This window comes from Lygodium microphyllum, chromosome 7 (genome assembly GCF_053477565.2).
Source record: "Lygodium microphyllum isolate KBCC chromosome 7, Lygodium_microphyllum_v1.1.10, whole genome shotgun sequence".
NCBI classification, from domain to species: Eukaryota; Viridiplantae; Streptophyta; class Polypodiopsida; order Schizaeales; family Lygodiaceae; genus Lygodium; species Lygodium microphyllum.
The window spans coordinates 128,481,699-128,501,788 of NC_141141.1; the positions used below are offsets into that span (position 1 = coordinate 128,481,699).

The 20,090-nt window shown below is 38.5% G+C and overlaps 1 pseudogene; it reads left to right on the forward strand.

Moving 5' to 3' along the window:
- Positions 1-3,205: 3,205 nt before the first annotated feature.
- On the forward strand, positions 3,206-4,414 carry LOC148033941 (uncharacterized; annotated as a pseudogene).
- The last annotated feature ends 15,676 nt before the right edge of the window (positions 4,415-20,090 follow it).

Sequence of the window (20,090 nt, forward strand, 5' to 3'; positions counted from 1 at the left end):
AGTGATGAATCCACACATATACAATACAAGTCTCATCCTCAAATATACATAAGAGATCCCTAGGCATGATCACTATATGAGTCATCATGATACGAGTCACTAGTATCGGACTCATGATCACCATCACCAGTGCCACCACCCCTACCCCCACATCGGCAACACCACCATTGCCCCCATCTCCATGATTGTCACCACCATGGCCAACAATCTAGCTACCACTCCCCTCAACCTCTCAGCCTCGCCCCTCGGCTTCTTGTCGAGCCACCTCTATCATGTCGTCCTTGCCATACTCCTCCTGCATTAGTTAGTGAAATCAAATAAGAATATATTACAACTAGCATGAAAATAAACTACGAAACAAAATAGTGATACTCACAAGTGGATCTAGCATGTCAGTAAGTGTCTCGTGCAAAGCACGGTAGCCGTAGTATGTGGAATACTCCATCTCCTACGTCGTAGGTGCACGACCATAGTCTTTGGTCTGCATCAAGACAGAACCAAAGACTTATTGATTCCTTCATTCAATAATATTACCTTTGAAAGTTAAAATTTGAATGGCCATAAATCCATCCCGTCCCATCCGGCCTAGTCTAGATGTGTGACCATCTATCACTCTCTTTAGTGTTGCCTCTTATGTAAATTTGATTTTTAAAAATAACATAGATTAGAGAATAGTTAGAATCAATCTAGCAAATTTCATATTAATTCTAACATACTTTAGCAAAGGCCACCTTTTGTTGAAGAAAACTGATGCGTAGGAGTCTCTCCTTGTGGAAGTATTGCCATGTCTCCATGCACATATCAACCATCCTCTTGTGGAAGTATTGTTATGTCTCCATGCACATATCAACCATCCTCTTGTTTGTCTCCACCATAAATTAGTGTCTGTTTATTTTTCATATTACAATAAGAGTTAGATTATACCAAAGAACTTGTTAGATTTCAATGTTTTGTTACATTTATTGATTTTTTAACTTTATTGATTTTTTAACTTTGATCATTTGATAAATGTCTCATGTTTTTATGGTAATTGAAAATTAGATTCAGACCGATTAGAGGGTACACCGCCACCTCCTACTGGTGGTGGTTGGGGTGCACAGAGTTCCAATACTACATATGAAGTCATTTACAATGATTTCTACTACGATGAGTCTATTATATGCTGGTGCACTCGTTGTCGTGGCACATATCGGAGGCCATGATGGGAGTGCTTTTCACATGAGATGACTCATTGTACTTTTGAGCAAGCACCACCACCTGAGGAGCGACATCGACCTATGGTAAGTTAATGTTCTCCCTTAGTTTTGTTATTGGTTATTTTATAAATCAAAGGCTCATATATAATGTAACCATATTATATATGTAGGTATATTCACTTGATGATGAGGGTGACTTCACTATCAGTGGTGCACATGTCCCTCGCACACGGCATGGACAGGTCATTTGTCAATTGCAGCTCGAGGTTTCTCAACATCCTCTACCTCCTACTTTGGAGGCTGAGACAGGTGGAGATCATCCGTTGCCTACTCGTTTGCATTCTCTAGTACTACAAACATATGATCGAAGACAATACAGAGGATGGCAGAGAGCATCACTTCCTTTAGATAGTGTGGTTTTTAGCTCTGGGGCAATTGCTACATGATTTCTCCATCTACCATCGGTGGAGTAGACAATCCCTCTTTATTGCACAGGATTTTCATGTGTCCCCCTCATTTAGAGGTCACCCTTATGTCTTTTTGTGGACCTATATATAGATGGGGTCCATGCCATTAGCTTACTCGCTACATGAATACTTATGGGTTATGTCTCAATGCAGCCTCTCTTTCTAATAGAGGGATTACACATGCAGAAGGACAAAGACACTATGTTGATGGAAGACCTTACTCTTAAGGAAACATAGAAGGTTTAATCAATAGTAGTCGAGGGATGAGTGCAATAACCAATTGCACGTTTGTGGAGTGTGAGATTAGTCATGAACCAAGACATATGAGTAGGGATGTACAAAGATACATAGCTCTCAATGCTATTAGATCATTACCTGCTAGTGATGAATTGCTAGTCAATTATGGATGCCGTAGACCTCCATGAGCACCCTTAACAGACGAGGGTTGAGAGCTTCATTGTACACAATTTCATAATGTTATTTTGTTCTCTTGGACCCTAATTCTACACTTTAATTTGCACCACATTCTTTATTGTCTCGAATTTAATTTGATAATCATCTTTTATTGTCTCTAAATGTTTTGTATTAGTGATAATTATTGAATTCCATGTGCATCTCTTGTTCCTTTTATATAGAAGCATGCTATTGATACAATCTTCTTTACCTTCAAATACGTAGATTCCAGATTATGACATCGATAATGTCAAAAATCAACGTTCACATGACATATCTCATATGTCAATAGAGTGCATGAGGATCCTACGCAGGAGTGATGCTTATGCGTATGAAAGACTAAATAAACAATATTCTAAGCACTTTAATGGGTGTGATGATATCTTTGATAACGACGATGGCTTGTCTGATTTTATTGAGGATTGGTATCAAAATGATAGTACAAGTGATATTCCTAACAACGAGAAATATCTTCAAGAAGAAGCTCTAAAGCGTATCTACACAATAAGAGAATTGACACCACTAAGTGTAAGCTTACTTATTCTTAATCTTCAAAATCCTTTTGGATGGATTAATCTATCCATTTCAACACTTTTGAAGTATGTAATAATCTAACATATTTTTTTGTTACATTCTAAACATGATTGATTGTCAGTGATCATATTTTTAATGAACTTGCATGCTAATCTCTCAGAAGTTCTTACTGACAAGCAATTCCCTTCCTGCATCACATGATGAGGTGAAGAAGATGATAAGTAGTCTTCGACTTGACTATTCTTCTATACATACATGTCCCAAGGATTGTATTTTATATAGACGTTATTACGAGGATAGTGTAACGTGTCCAAAATGTCAAATGTCTCATTATAAAGAGGAGAAAGGTAAGGTCCCTATAAAGGTATTGAGACATTTTTCTTGGCTCCGCATACAAAACATATGTTCCAAAGTCCCAGATTAGCTAAGCTTATGACATGGGGAGTGGAGCACAAGAGCAAAGATGGAGTAATGCAAATTCCATCAGATAGTCCTACATTTGAGTATGTTGATTTGTGATGGGAAAATTTCGCAAAAGAACCACACAATTGAAAGATGGGTGTAGCATTAGATGGTGTGAATCCATTTTCAATGAAATCAAGTGAATGGTCTACATGGCCAGTGGTAGTTATTAACTATAATCTACCCTTATATCTTAGCATTAAGAAAGAGCATTTAATGCTCTCACTCTTAATTCTGAGAAAATGACAAGTTAAAGACCAAAAAATTTATTTGACCCCTCTTATCGACAATCTTCAAGATTTGTGGAGAGGGATTGATGTCATGGATATGTCTAGAAGCATTAGTCAAAGACAGTTCATTGTTCATGGAATTTTAGCATGGACTATCCACGACTTTCTAGGATATAGTTTTTGCTTAGGTAAATGGTTTAAATATATATAGTGTCTCATACTTTTGTACAATGTTCATTGCACTAATCACCTTTGTTATGTTTTCCATGCAAGGGTATGTACGAAGGGTTATAAAGCTTGTCCAATTTGTGGTGATTGGCTGAGATCGACTTACAGCAAAAACCTCAACAAAAATATATATCTTTGATATAGATGATTTTTATCTGAAGATCATTATCTACAAGATAGAAGGCAAGCCATACATTTTAATGGAAATGTAGAAAAAGGGAGATGTCCAATACCAATGACACCGAAGGATTGGCATCTAAAGTGGAATGTTGGACTCACTATCGATCTGAAGTCAGAGATCATAAGCCACGATGATGATGATGCTATGAAGAAGCAAGCAAGAGGAAAACATGCTATACCTCAAAGTCCTTTGATATGGTATACTTTGGAATATTGGAAGGATTGGAAGATATGTCATCTTCTTGATCCTATGCATATATTCAAGAACATTGGTCATTCGTTATGGCAACACCTTGTTGGCTTGAAAGACACAACAGAAACAAGAAATGACTTAAAGGATTGAAACTCAAAGCCCAATCTATGGCCACTTTATGATGAAACTCAATGTGAGACAACCTATGAGCCTACCCCATGGGTGCTCATGACAGAAGAGCTAGAGACTATCAACATGAAGATTCAGTCAATTCGTATGCCTACAGGATATGGAGCATCTTGTCAAAACATGTTCACTCTAGATGACAAGAGCTTGTCTTGTTTAAAAACACATGATTGACACAATTTTGTGAAGGTAAATCTATCTAGATATTTGCAAGTATTTATTTTCTTTCATGTTTTGTTGATTGGATTAATCATGTATGCAGCATGTTCTACCCCTTGTTATTGATGGATGTACTACAAGAGGAGTCTGAGATGAAATATATCGCCCTGGGTCGCTCAAGGTATTTATTGCTCCTTAATTTTTAGTGTAAAATTTTATTTGATATCATCTTAATTCAAAAATATCTCTAATATCTTCTTTCTTTCACTAATAGATGGATTACATCTAAAGAGATTGCCAAAGGGTCAATTCCACAAAAGAAGTGTGAATGTATAGAGCTTATTTGTTTAATGGAAAAGGAACTTCCAACCTCCTTTTTTGATATCTAGGTTCATATTCTTATCCATCTAGTGGACGAGATAGAGCTCGTTGGTGTTGTGAGCACTCGATGGATGTTTTGGGCCAAGAGATTTATGGGAGTATCAAAAGGTTATGTATGTCAAAAAGTAAGACCAGAGGGTTCTATGGCAGAAGGATGGATGTTTGAAGAATGCATGTATTACATTTGTGAATACCTTGAGAAAACTGATTTTGAAGCTCCACACGTATAGACAAATGAGTCATCTTCTACCATGTCAAATGAGCTATTGTTCGGTAAGGGAGTCCCTTTTCGACTTAAGGTCTAAGATAAATTGTATATTTCTACTTTCATTGTCTATAATAGCGAATGCATGCATCAATTTGTTGAGAAATACGAGGAGGAACTTGCAAGCAAACGAGTTGGTAGACATAAAAAGAGAAGATCCAAATGTCAAACCGATGTAAATAACGACGGGGGCATTCCTACTTTCATGGATTGGTTATACACTCGTATGCAATGGGGGGTCTCATCACTGAGGACCAATACAACCGAGCTATGAGGATTCGACAGCCAGAGGAGGTATGTTTTTCTTACTTTCCTATTAAAAGTATAGCTAATTATAACTTTTTCTCTACCATGTCTACGTAAGCAACCTTGATCTTTTGTGTGTGTAGGTGAACCCGGATGTGAAGCATAGCGAGGAGGGGGATAGTGACGCTAGTAGCCATGGTGGTACTAGCGAAGATGTTTCTTCTTCAGATTCGTAGAGAAGCACCATACCTCCTCTATGGCCTTGTTTTCTTGTATATGTATGATCCATCTTTGAGCCTACTACTTGCGGCCACACTTTAGGTCGCAAGCACTTAAACTTCCCATGTAAATGCTTTTGATCTATAATGAATACATGGACTTTTATTTTCAATTCTCGTGCTTTTAGATCCATTGTCTTTTTCCCAAATGCACAATCTGATGTATGGGAGGGGGGGAAAGAAAACCAGAGAACTTTGCAACCACATGCTCTCTGGTTTTTTTTTTTCGAGTTCTGTTTTGCGCGTCTATCCGTGCGTCTAAATTGCAGAAAATGCGCGTTTATATGGGCGTCTACAGTGCAGAGTATACGCGCTAGATAATTCAAATTTAAAAAAGAAATTAGATATCTTTTTTTTTAAACGAGATTTTTTGTTTTCCGTTCGCGTCTACGGGTGTTTTTTGTAAAAGCACGTCTATAAGCGTATCTATATGCCCGTCTAACTGCCAAATAGACGCGCTAATAGACGCAAAAAATGAATTAAATAAATAGCAATTTTGATTTATTATGCGCATGTATTCATGTGTGTATATGTGCGTCTATTAGCGCGTCTATTTTTACATGTAAATTCGTTCATACATGCGATTATAGACACGACACAGTAGACGTGCAAATACACGGGCGGATAAACACGCCCGTAAGTTTTTCTCTATATTCAAAAATGGCGTCTAAAAGTACATCTATGAGGCCTTTTTGTTGTAGTGTAAACAAACAAAGACATCAAAAGGATATATATATTAAGAATTCTATATGTAAAAAAAAGATGACATTACTATTTTATCAATCGAGAAGCTTATTGATGCGCTGTAGTGTGTGCATGAGAAAAATTCTCCACTCCTACATGTGGCTGGGAGGATGTACCCTCTCCACGATATACATGCATATTGAATCTCCCATGAATCTGGATGGCGCTGTCTAAACCAACATCATCCATCTCCACGTAATCTGCCATGGCCTTTGACAATGTTTCTCTAGAAAGTCGAGTGCCTCGTAGTAAAGTCTTGATGACACAAGGAACTTCAGACACCTATCCATATAGAAAAAAAAGAGAAATTTTCTAGATACTTATCAAAGTATCCAGAAAAAGTCTCATATAGTAAAGGTGGAACACTTTACAAGTTAGTGATATAGTAAAATATTTCTGTATAGGAATTTCTAAATTCTCTAGTTATCTATGTAGTGAAATTTTACTATATAAACAAACTAGTTAGAACTAATCATATAGTATTTCTTATATATAAGAAAACTAGTTGCAATCATGTAGATAGTTTTAAGAATTGCTATTATGATAAAAAATATAAATCAAAATAATAGAAAGAATTAAAAGATGTTATCTTCACTAATAAAGAGGTCAATTCAAGATACATATATCATCAATACTCAAAGGTTTATTGTGATTTTTTGTGACATGAATTTTCTCTCTATAGAGTAACCAATCCACAAGAGCTTTTCTCATGGTTGGTAATGTTTGCTCATTGCGTCCTCCTAAAAAAGTAGGATCTCTCTTAATAACACCATATGTAGATTTTAACGATGCAGATAGCTCATCAATGGATTGGATGTCTAAATATTTGAGGAGAATAGTTTCTTCGTCTTCCTCTTCAAATGCATTAACAACCTGCATTTTAGAAATACAACATAGATTAGTGTGCTACTACATCATAATTTAATTAGCTACTCTATTGTCTTAATATTTAATAACATTGAGTTGCCGATGAAGTTCTTGATGGCAATTCCACATTAGAAGGATCTACACTTTTTGATGGCTCAACATGATCGAGAGTCTATAGTATAGACAAGAAAATAAAGTTAACAAAATAAAATTATGCCACAATTAGTAAAAAGAAATGCAAAGAAGTACCTTAGATAATTTCTTATTTTTGCCCTTACTCTCCTTTTGTTTTTGCTTGGTTTGCTGCATTTTCTCGCTCATCTTATCACAATAAGTTTGTAATTAGATATAATTTATTAAATGCATATATTAAAATAAAATATCAAGAGATGGCTAAGCATACCTTTCGTACACGAAGACTTTTTCGTGCTACTTCAACCTCCTCAGGATCTTGGATCATATCTTGTGGAAGAGAGTGTTCACTACTACATGAACCCTATAATACAAGAAAAGTAAAACTTAAAATGGAATATCTTTTAATTTAAAAGTATACAAAAATTAAGAATATATGTATATATTCCTCATACAGATGGAATTCCTTGTAGTAGCTCCATAAAACTATGATTTGATTTTAAATAGTCCTGAAACATACGTTAAGTATTAGAGACAATCAAATGAAAAAAGACTACAAACCAAGATATACTAACCATTTCATTATTTTTTTGACATTTTTCGGAAGCAAAAATTGAAACAAGAGGCGGACCACCATTGTGAGATTCCAACTAGTACAAGCAAGAAAATTGAAGTCAATATCAAAAACTAAAAACTCCAAATATCAAAATATTTAAATGGGTGAACGATGTACATACATGTGTTGCACTATTCTCAGAAAAGATACATTGTTCTTCCACCATAAGTTGTGGATAATACACCTCCTCACTTGTATCCTAAAATTTTAGAGAAAATATAATGAAAGGTAAATATATCTAAGAAACTTAAAGTGAAATGATTATAATAAAGATAAAGATAATAAAAATTATACAATAGAAAAAATAAAACTTGAGATGAAAATTGCAAATCTTACCGGTTTTTGTTGCATATCTACTTGCTCGAAGCTATGATTCTTCTATTAAAAAAACATAGTTGTGCCAATCAATACCAATTTCTTATGTATATAATCTATGGTGAGAAAATTTGATAAATAAGTATGCTTACCAAATATATATCCACCAAAGATGATCTTTTCCTCTTGAGTTTCTTTCTGAGATTTTGAGCAACAGAAAGATAGTACAGATATACATCCTCCTTTTTCCAAAGATAAGTAGCACCAGGAAACTCAAGGGGTAAAATTTGATCATAGTTTTGATCTATGATCTCTAAAATTCTATGTTTGTCATCTTTATTATTATGAAACCGTAAATCATTGCCAATCTCATTGCTCTTGACCCAATTATACACTTTTCTGTACAACTATACAAACCATGAGACAAGCTAAAATCAAACAAGACACAAGCTAAAATCAAATTTACAACTTTATATGCTAGTATTCCTCAAACAAGAGATTATATCCATACATTAATCTTCTTCAAGCAAGAAATTTTCTCATTTTTTAATAATCACACATGCACACATACACACATACACACAAAGGTCCAACTACTTATACATGAGACACAACATGAGCTATATCCATGAGATACTTTCCTAATATACAAACACCCATAGATAAAGCATTATGATACACACAATGGGATGGTGATCAGATAATGATGTCCATTATGACCAATGCTACTAGCACCCATTTGGATCTCCAAGAATGCAACACACATACACCATCTCTCTCTAAAGCAGTCAAGTTACATCACGTGATCTCCACACTATTGGAACATCTATAGACTCTCCAATTGATAATGTTACTCTCCTTCTCTTTGTAACTTCAAAGTTTGACATTACCATGCAACACAAGTTCCAATCCCTCCAAATATCTTCATCAATATCAATTCTCCATGTACTTCTATTATGATCACACTTCAACCATGACAATTTGCACATTTTTTCTTCATAATTTACCTCTCTTATCATTGCATGAATGTACTCCCCATCCATATCATCTGAAAATCACCTATAAAATTTGAATGTAGTGTAGGGACCAAATCAATAGCACCAAGGTTTGCTACTAGAGAGTTTCCTTACAAGCTACTACAATATACTCTACCTCTATAGTAGATAGGGGTATGCATTTTTGCACCCTAGACATCGAAAAAAGAACACCTTCAACAAAAGGTAAAGACATAGCCAAAGGTGGACTTCCTACTTTCTTGCATGTCTTGCATAATGATAGTCAATGTATCCCATGACTCCTATATCGTGGCCACCATAACAAATTTACATATGTGCAATGCCCTTAAGATACCTCATGATACCCTTCATGGTATCCTAATGCCGCATACTAGGTGTAGCTATATAGCTTGCTACAAATCCCACTATAGATGCTATATTAGGATGAGTGGCTAGCATGGTATACATCAAACTACCCAATACTGATGCATAAGGATCTTGGCCATGTCGGCCTTTTAGTGATCAAATTATGGATAATTGGCTTGACTAACCTTCACATTAGAAGGTAAAGGACAACCAATAAGCTTAACATCTTGTATATGAAACCGTTCAAGGGCCTTCTAGATGTAGTCCTTCTCTAATAAGTAAAGGAGCCCCTTATACAGCAATCACACATGATGTACATCCCAAGAATATGTGAGGCCTATCCCATATCCTTCATCTCAAAGCTCTTCTTAAATTGAGTCTTCAAGGTATCTAGCTCATTCATAAGCATTCTCAGCAATCAATATATCATCCATATAGAGTATCAAATTTATAAGCCTACCATCTCATGGGCCTTCTTCGTGCATAAACATGGAACCATATAACTGCAAGTATATCCCTATGAATGCATAAACACATCAAACTTGTGGTATCATTTTCTAGGTATCTACTTAAGGCCATAACGAATCTTTCTCAACTTGCACACTAGGTGTTCCATATTTTTATCCCCAAATACCTTAGGCAACTACATATAAATCTCATCATGCAAGCCCCCATATAACAAAGCCATCTTTACATCCATATGATAACAGTCCATATCTAACTATGCAACCAAAGTCAATACTAAGCACAAGGTAGTCATCTTGACTATAGGAGAGAATATCTCATCAAAGTCAACACCATGGTCCTGCTTAAAATCCATGGCAACCAATCTGGCCATATATACTAGCTTAGGCCGCCCATGGATACTCTTCAACTTGTACATCCACTTGCACGGAAAAGCATGTTTTCATTAGGCAAAGGAACCAAATCCCACATATGATTTTTTTCCAAATAATGAGTCATTCTCTAACTACATCAGCTCTACACATGGCCTCATCATAGGTAAGAGGCTTACTAGAATATGTCACCATAACATATTCCATGAAAGGTGGAAATTAATTAGACTTGCGTCTATCTCTAGTAGACCATTGCAAAACAAGCTTTGGGGCATGTATATCCTATCTAACATCAGGTCATGGACCATTGGAGCATCAATTGTAGGCTCCTATCTAGTTGGTTGTATGAGAGAAGGAGGATCCTCCCAAAATATCACCCTGTGAACCTCAACTACCTACTTAAGCTGCTTATACATTTTCTCCTCATGCAATATAACATCATGGCTATGGATGGCCTTCCAAGTCTACGAATTCCATAGGCAATATCCCATCTTGCCTAGATCTCCATAACCAAGAAAGTTGCATTTTATTGACTTAGAATCTATATTATTGAGCTTGTACTTATGAATATGGTTGAAAGCTCATGGAGCTTTTCTAGACCATATCTCCTCTATAATCTGATAGTCAAGTGATGACACCAAAAGAAGCACAAAAATAGTGCACAACAATATCCATGCATATATCACACTTTCATCTTTTGTAAAGGGAATAATATTTACTTGTTGCAAAATCACTAAAATACACCCTTACACGTGAGGGGACCACATCCACATCCATCATAAATAAATGGTATATACAAAAGTGCACGTGCATGCACTTCTAAAAATTTAAAAAGAATTGAAATGTAAAGACTAAAGCTTTACGAATACAAATGTATCAAAAATTCAAAGAAATAATAAAAATATGAAGGGTTGTGTGTCTTTAGAGGAAAAGTGGGGTGGACAACACGACTGATTCTGCGTCTCTTTCTCTTCTTTCTTCCAAGACCCACACATTCTCCTTTTGAAAGGTGAAAATATTTCTCTTTCCTCTCTCCTCTTTTCCCTTTACTCTTTCTTTTGTTCATGACAAATTTGAATCGATGAAGATGATGAAGATGACAAATTTGTTCATTATTAAGAGAGAAATTTATGGTTTCTTTTCAGCTTTGAGATTAATGGTGGAGCCATACACATACATTTTGTGTGCTTTGTTCCTAGTTTCACTACAAGGATTTGAGCTAGTAGCGACTCCGATTAGCGATGGCAGATAGCGGCGTCACAATTGGGGTCGCTATTGGAGTCGTTATTTGAATCGCTATTTGCATCGCAAATAGCGACGCTCCACAGGGAAAAAAAACGGTCGAAACTGAGTGCGGTTTTCATTTCGCGTTTGCGGCTTGTGAGTTTTGAGAGCGAGAGTGAGGGAGAGAGCGACCGTCATGAGAGAAGGAGAGGAAGAAGACTTGTCGCCACCGCCACCACCGTTGTTCATGAAGGAGAGGAGGAGCCTTCATCGCAAAGAGAAGCCGCCCCACGCTCGCCATATCTCATCGGTGAGTCTCCCTCTCTCTTTCTTTTGCTTGTTTAAGGTTTAAATCACTCTCTTTTGCTTGTTTAGGAGAGGAAATGAGAGAGAAAGAGAGGGAGAGGGAGAGAGAGGGAGAGAAAGAGAAAGAGAAAGAGAGGGAGAGGGAGAGGGAGAGGGAGGGGGAGGAAATGAGAGAGGGAGAGAAAGAGAAAGAGAGGGAGAGGGAGGGAGAGGGAGAGTGCATTCTCTCTCTCCCTCTCCCTTTTGCTTGTTTAATGTTTAAATCACTTTCTTTTTTGCTTGTTTAGGAGAGGAAACGAGAGATTAAGAGAGAAAGAGAGGGAGAGGGAGAGGGAGTGGGAGGGAGAGAAAGAGAAAGAGAAAGAGAGGGAGAGGGAGAGGGAGGGGGAGGAAATGAGAGAGGGAGAGAAAGAGAAAGAGAGGGAGAGGGAGGGAGAGTGCATTCTCTCTCTCCCTCTCCCTTTTGCTTTTGGAGAGTGTTAAGATATATTGTGAGAGGGAGAGGAAATACGAGAGAAAGAGAAAGAGAGGGAGGGAGAGGGAGAGAAAGTGAAAGATAACATATATTGGAATGATAGCATATCCATGATTATGGTAATGGTATCCACTTTACGTTTTTTATGGGTACCATTACATCGACTCCTTAAGGGGGCTAAAAATTAGTCATACTGTTTATAAAGTCTAATTAGGAGATTTAAGATGCACGATAATAGACTTATCGATAATGGTATGCAATGTGCTTTGCCATGGGCCACGTACATTGGTGACTCTTTAAGATGGCTTAAAATTGGTCATGTCCCTCATAATGTCCAAGTAGGGGATCTAATTGTGATATGCATAATTCATTGTTTTTATATTAACTTTATAGGCATAACAAATTAGAAATCATGCCAACTAGTCAACAGAAGGACTAAAAGAAAATGATACCCTAGCTAATGGTCATTACGGTACTTCATCAAAATGAACCCAAAAGTATTGTTATAGAAGAAAAATCCATTAAATTGAGTATAGGATATTTTCTCTCAGGTCTTATGACTATGAGTAGAATTGATTGAAATAAATTTTATTACTATAGTTGATAAATTTCATAGATGGCATTAATTTTAATACGTGATCCTAGGACAAAAAAACCACATTTCTAAGATGCTTTTTGTTGAGACTGATTTATTATTAGACTAAGAGATCCTCAATTATGCTCATAAATGGATTACTTATACTCAAAGCCCTCTAGTGCAGTTTTTTACAATAATGAATAATTATCTACCAGGACAAACAAATCCTTGAGCATGATACAAGGCCGAGATATAACATCAAAAAATCTCTCAACTACTATGTACAGTGCAAGATTTATGGTCAACTTGCAACTTGACGTACATCTCCATAAAGCTATCCATTTAAGCCTCATTTGCTGTAATGTAGATAAGATGGAAAACGAAGGTCTTATTGTTCAAGATCGTGAGACGTATCTTAATCAGCGTGTCCCATGTCCTTGCTCTCAATGCAAGTTGGCAATTAGACGAAAACGCCGATTATCTATAGAACACGTACGACGATTTGGCGAGTTTCAATCTAAGATCATTGATCAGGCGATTGTGGATTTTCAGCAAACGGTAATTTGAAGTTAATATTAATCATGCATTGTACTTGCAAGCTAATTGAAAACCCTACACAATAAGATTGGGTCTTGTTGGCAAATTTTCTATCCAAGGGGGTGATGTCTCGACCCAAGGGGGAGTGCACCCTTTGCGACCAATTAGAAGAGTTCGTGGACGTGCGATGGATGGATTGCAGGAGCCAATCCACCACTCGGAAGGCCCATCTATACCGTCAATGCCAGAGAAGACAGACAACCTTCCCGACCTACCTACAATCTTGGAGCCTGAGATGGAGGCAATGATCGATGCATTGATTCCCATGGATGTTGAGACATCTGACCCGCTTAGAGAGGAAGCATCCATACCATTATATGATGGGTGCCGAGTATCTCAGTTGAAGACATTGCTTGCACTCTTAAGTGTGCAAGCAAAATACGGTTGGAGCGATACGAGCTTGACTGAGTTATTCAGGTACCTTGCACATAGGCTTCATTGATTTTTTTTTTAACAGTATTATTGCAAACATTTGTGCTTTTTCAAGGTGTTTTATGATTTTTTTCAGGTTATTGAAATATCATATATTACCACCTGCAAATACCATGCCTGAGTCTCGTGATGATGCACGACATGTTTTACGGAAGCTTGGCATGGACTACAATAACATCCATACATATATCAACGACTGCATACTGTTTCGAGATGAATACGAGACTATGGAGACATGTCCAAAGTGTGGTGCTCACAGGTATCGACAGGATTTGCAAGGGCAAACCATCCCTCAAAAAGTTCTCAGACACTTTCCGCTCATCCCCCGCATAAACCACATGTTTTGCACGCCTGGCATGGCAAGCTTGACAACGTGGCATGTGCAAAATAGGTCCACGAATGGAGTTCAACGAATATCAGTGGATTCGTGCGCATGGAGCCACATTGAGTCTACCTTCCTAGGCTTTGCGCGAGAGCCAAGGAATGTTCGGCTCGGTCTCGCCATGGATGGTGTGAACCCATTCGGTCTACGCTCGACTTCTTATAGTGTGTGGCCTATAGTGCTTGTCAACTACAACATCCCTCCATGGCTTTCTACGAAGAAAGGACATCTCATCCTTAGCTTGCTCATCCCGGTGTCGTATTGTTGCGCATTCGAGGTGTGAAAACCACCCAAAAGTTGTGTGTGGGATTTGATAATTTGTACATATTTAGTTGTTGTGATTATACTTTTGTTATGCGTAGGTAGTATAGTGAAGAGGGTTTGGAGCAAGAGGAATTAATTAATAATGCTCTGGTTGACATGTATGCAAAATCTGGTATGCTTGTAGATCAAGATGTTGTTTCCTGGAGTGCCATGATTGCAGGCTGCACTGAACATGGGCTTGGTCTTGTTGCTCTTGAATGTTACGAGAGGATGAAATAAGAAGGCATTAGACCAGACAGAGTGACTTTTCTGTGCCTTATGAAGGCATGTGGCAGCATCAAATGCATAAGGTGAGGTAGGCTGTTAAATGATCATATGATACGGCAATGACTAAAATCAGATGTTGCTATTGGAAGCACGATTGTGGACATGTATGTAAAATGTGGAAGTTTAAACGAAGCGCATAAAGTCTTCAAGGGCTTGCTGGAAAAAAATAAAGTGTCATGGAATGCTTTAATGTCAGGATATATTCAAAATGGATTCAGTCTCACTGCCTTGGATCTCTTTAGGGACATGCAATGAAATGTGGGAGGATGGAAGATGCACGAAATGTTTTTAATCAACTGCCTAAACAAGATGCTATTTTCAGAAAAAGCCAATTTGGGCCTGCTTTACTAGTTGGATGGGGAGAAAAACTAATTTGGGAGGAAGGCCAGGGCCCACTTGAGTTCCCCGATCTGGGCAAGCATTGCTCTGTGGACGACGGCAACCTTCTCGATTTTCTGGGAAAATCTTACATATTCCAACAAGTTTGTGTGCAAGGACTGTAAACAGGAGGTTTGTTTAAAGCATCGTTTTGGTCCAGATCATGATTGCAAGGGCCCAGCGAGGCTCCACTCGACAGGCTGAATTGTTCAGAACCTCAATCCATGGTGCTGATCTTCAAGGTCAAGTATCAGGACTCTCCACAGGTGGATGTTGTTGCATAAGACGAGGATCAAATTATTGGTGGAAGTGTAAATATTTTGTGCATAGGAAATTTCCAAGATAGAGAAAAGATGCGAGCAGAAAAAGAAATACGCCTGCGATATGATCGGTTCTTTTACAGATTTCCAGATGGAGAATCTGCAGCAGATGTCTATGATAGAATAACAGGATTTAGAGAGACTTTGAGAGCGGATATTGACATCGGTCGTTTCCAGAGACCTGAGCCTAAGTCAAAAGACATCAACTTGGTGCTAATTTCTCATGGACCTGAATTGATGGACTGAAAGGGACCTGTGGGAGGAAAGATCTCTGCAATTTGAAAAAGGAGAATCACAAGATTGATTTATCTCATCCTAAAGGAGAATTACGAATCCTTGAAGTGACAAAATCGGTAGATGGAGGTGATCCAGGGGAGAAACCAATGATATAAAGCTTGTGGAGTTGTCATTGTTAGTCGCCCTGGGGAGTTGCAAAAGTCCGATTTTGGAACAGTTGCTGGATTGTTTGAAGTAAAGAAAACAAGGGACTGCACCCCATCAGCATTATAGAGATACTTTCTGCTTCAGCGAATGTGGAAGGTGTAAGGATGTCGTATATGTGGCTAAATATCAGTATATAGATGGAGAAACAATTATTCAATTACAGCAACATTTCCCTTCATGCTACTGGCTTTCCCCTTCAAGAATCTTTCTTGATGTAAATTTTCAGACCAGTACTGAAATTGAAGTGAAGAAGCACCCCTGCACCAAGCAGCCTATTCACATAACAACAAAAAGAACAATGTCATGCAATCCAAATATCGTATCAGGTTGTTAAAACTGCAAATTTACTTTGATTCGAAGCTCATAACTGGACCGGAAAAAGATGACTAAAAATCTTTCTGCATTAAGAAAGAATTTGCTGCATTTCTGTGATGTTATTGCCATGGCTTCTTGAGTGAACTAGGAGCTTCAGAGCTATGTATCCAGTTCCTTTCATGAGTCTCAATTGTAGCTGTCAATTATCTCATAAGATGAGCTGGACAAATACTTGGATTTGCAAAATTTGGTCGCAACTTTGTTTTCAAAAACCCTTCGACATCTTTGGTGAACCTGACGTGAAAGCATCGCAGAAATTTCAGGATGGGAGATACTTCAGCATCTATTTCAGCCTCTTCTACAATTTCAGCTGCATCCTCTACTTCAGCTCTATCAATGACTGCTGTGCCAAGTACTTCAACAGATGATCTAAAGCAAATTTTGTAGAATATGTCTATGTATATGCAGCTGCAAAATCAGCAGACACAATTGTATATGCAACAGCAGCAACAATTGCATCAACAGCAGTTGTCTCAGCAAAGGCAACTCTATTCGGAGCAGGAGAATGCAAACAACGCGACTAAGGCGATTGAAGCAGTTGAGAATGAGAAGAAGCTATTTGATGGCCGTAATGTTTCAGCATATTTGAAGACATATGAGATCAAGATGGGGTTTTTTGGAGTTTCAGCTGGACTTATGAGTAAGTACTTCCTTCGTCTTGTCACACCCGCCTTGAGGGCAAAAGTGACTGATCTTTTTATTCAAAATTTGCATTGGCAAGATTTTAAGAAGGCCCTGAAAGAAGAGTATTTCCTTGAGGACTTTGGTATGGCTACTCGGCCGTCATTTCGAGAGTGGGTCTACATGCCAAACAAAGGTCTAGCTGCTTCAGAGTTGATTCGAGAATTTGAAGAGAGGTATAGTCAGCTTGATGCCATTGAACAAAGAGCATTGGATGTTGAAAAAGTTGAGCTTTTCTTGCAAGCTGCAGATCCTGCTCTTCAGGAAGAATTGGGAGAGCTTCTTGAGGATCGCACGAAGCCTATGGGACTTAAAACAGATTGGCAGGTTGCCCAAGATGCAGTCTCGACTTTGACCAAGAGGAGGATATGGAAGACCCGCCTATAGAATGGTTCTATGACACCGACACCTTCTTTTTCTCCTATGCCTGCTTGTATCCCTGTTATTTCTTCTCCTCCTCAGCCAGTTTCTTGGCCTATGTCAGTGCCTACTGTTTCTACTCCTCCTATTCCTCCTGTTCCACGACCGATGCCTGCACCTTCTGCTCCAAAACCATCCGCTCCATCGGTGCCTACCTCTCTTGATGACATAATCAAAGGCATAATGGATTTGACACTGGAGTCAGTTAAAGCGGAGTTGGTGGGAAAATTGAAAGATCAGTTTGCTTCGACTGCGCCTACTACTACTTCTAGTGCTCCTACTGCACCTAGGAGTGCTCCTACTGCACCTAGGAGAGATGGGAGATGTATTTGGTGTGATAGTACGGACCATCAGCATTGCAGGGATTGTGAATCTTTTCAGGATGCAAGGAGGAAGAATTTGGTATTTTGGGGACAAGATGGTAAGATTTGGTTGACTGAAACAGGAGCTCCACTTGCTGCCAACTTTGGTAAAGGTGGAATGAAGAAGTTAGTGGATGACATGGCTGCGCGTACTTCTTATGTGACAGCTAGAGGTGATGCTTCTACATATGGAGTCCAGGTTGAGAAGGGATCAGAGACTCAGTCTCAGCACTATGGACTTATGCTATGGAGACTGCAAACAAGGGAAAAATTCAGCAAACTGTTTTGACTAGTGCAGGCTCTAGCATCAGATCTGAGACAGGTTGGGATTCGCCTCTGTTGACAGGTACTCTATTTATGCTTATTTGGCTAAGTCTCAGGGAGCAGATGTACTTGTTGAGGAGAAGCGTAAGAGGGATGAAGAAAGTCTAAGTGCAGCTAAAAAGACTAGAGGGGGTGAGTTTGTTACTCCACCTACTGCAGGACCGTCTTTGAGACGAGGGCTAGATCGACAGATGGAAGATGCTCAAAAGAGAGAAAAGAGGCAAGAACCTAGAGAGAGAAAGTAGCCACGATCTAGATTGATGTCCGATATTGAGACATCTACAGATATGAATAAAATTTTTAATGACAAGATACTTGGCAGTGAGGTGACTTTCACTATTTCTGAGGTTTTGGGCATCTCAAAAAGAGAGTTTCAAGATCAGTTTCAGGAGGTTTTGAAGAGGAAAAGACATGCATTGCCTACCACTGATACACAGGGAGTTTTGATTGCGGAGTTGGATGAGGATGAGGATGAGGTTATGGTTGAGAATGCTTCTATTTTTTCGCAGGTAAAGTAGCAGATGGCCTATGGATGTAGAGCATGGGTGGCATATGAGAGCTGCCAATAACACTGCAGGTGATTTGTATGCTGCCTGTCCCAGTGTCAAGGTTTCTATTGGAGATGTAGAGGAGGATTTCCATTTCTTTGTGCACGATTCATGCTCTTATCCTATAATTCTTGGATAGCCATTCATCACAGAGATGCACATGGAAACAAAGGTAATGGATGATGGATCTGCTTATGCACGGATTCGCAGTAAAGATGGTATGAGAGCAGTTCAATTTATGACTGTGTGTGTGAACCATGTTAGAAACAGGGATACTCTTAGAGATGCACCTTTGCCCACTGTGAGGGATTCGGGTTTTCATTAGGTACCGCTGTTTCGCGAGACGACGGTGGTACAGAGCAGAGAAGATTGGAGTTCTCGCCTCCTGGCAGCAGTGTTTTCTCCTCCGGTTCTGTTGGGATTTCAGCAAATAGTTCAATGAGCTATCAGAAGATTTCTAGGTTGCCTAGAGCTGCCAGGCAGTACATATGCAGGAAGGAGAAAAATTTGAAAAATGTAGGAATTTTAGAGGATGATGACCATATAGATGGGATGTATGACAATATGATTTGTGCAGATACGATGGAAGAGATGAAAGATATGCTAAAAACTGATATGCAGAGTTGTCACATTAATGTATTAGTGCAATCCCTGGACATGTTTCATGAAATTGCAGATTTTGTGTCACAAATTGAGTCAGAGGCTGAGGTGGCTCAGCAAAAAGTGTTGAGTGCTGAAGAAATTCAGCAAAAAGCGTTTCCAACTCGTTATGATCAGCTTACAGAGACACAGAGGGCTAAAAACTTTTAGCCAACAGAGTTTACTGCTAAAATATTTCAGCATTCAGAGTTTAGGGCTGTTTCTATGCAGTCCATAGAGCAGAGGGCTGAGGATATTCAGCCATTGAAGTGCAGAATTGTTGATTTACAGCAAGCGTTGAGTAATGCAGAAGAGCATAATGAAGCCAGGGTTGACACGAAATACAAAACTGTGGATAAGAAGGTGAAGCCGATAGCTGTACCGCTTTCACTTGACAGTGATCAGTAAATAGAGAGGGCTGCCAAACAGCCAATTTTGAGGAATCCGGAGCATATTGGTCATAAATTTTCAGCAGAGACTCTTGCTGAACTGAAAATTGGAAATGGTGATTTCTTGCTACCTACAGAGAAGCAATGCTTTTAGGAGATGCTTGAGCGACATGGAAGGGGATTTGCTTTTTTCCCGCATGAGATTGGATGTGTGAATCCAGATATTGTTGCTCCTATGGTCATTTTTACTATTCCTCATATTCCATGGAATCTTCGACCTATTCCAGTGCCTAAAGC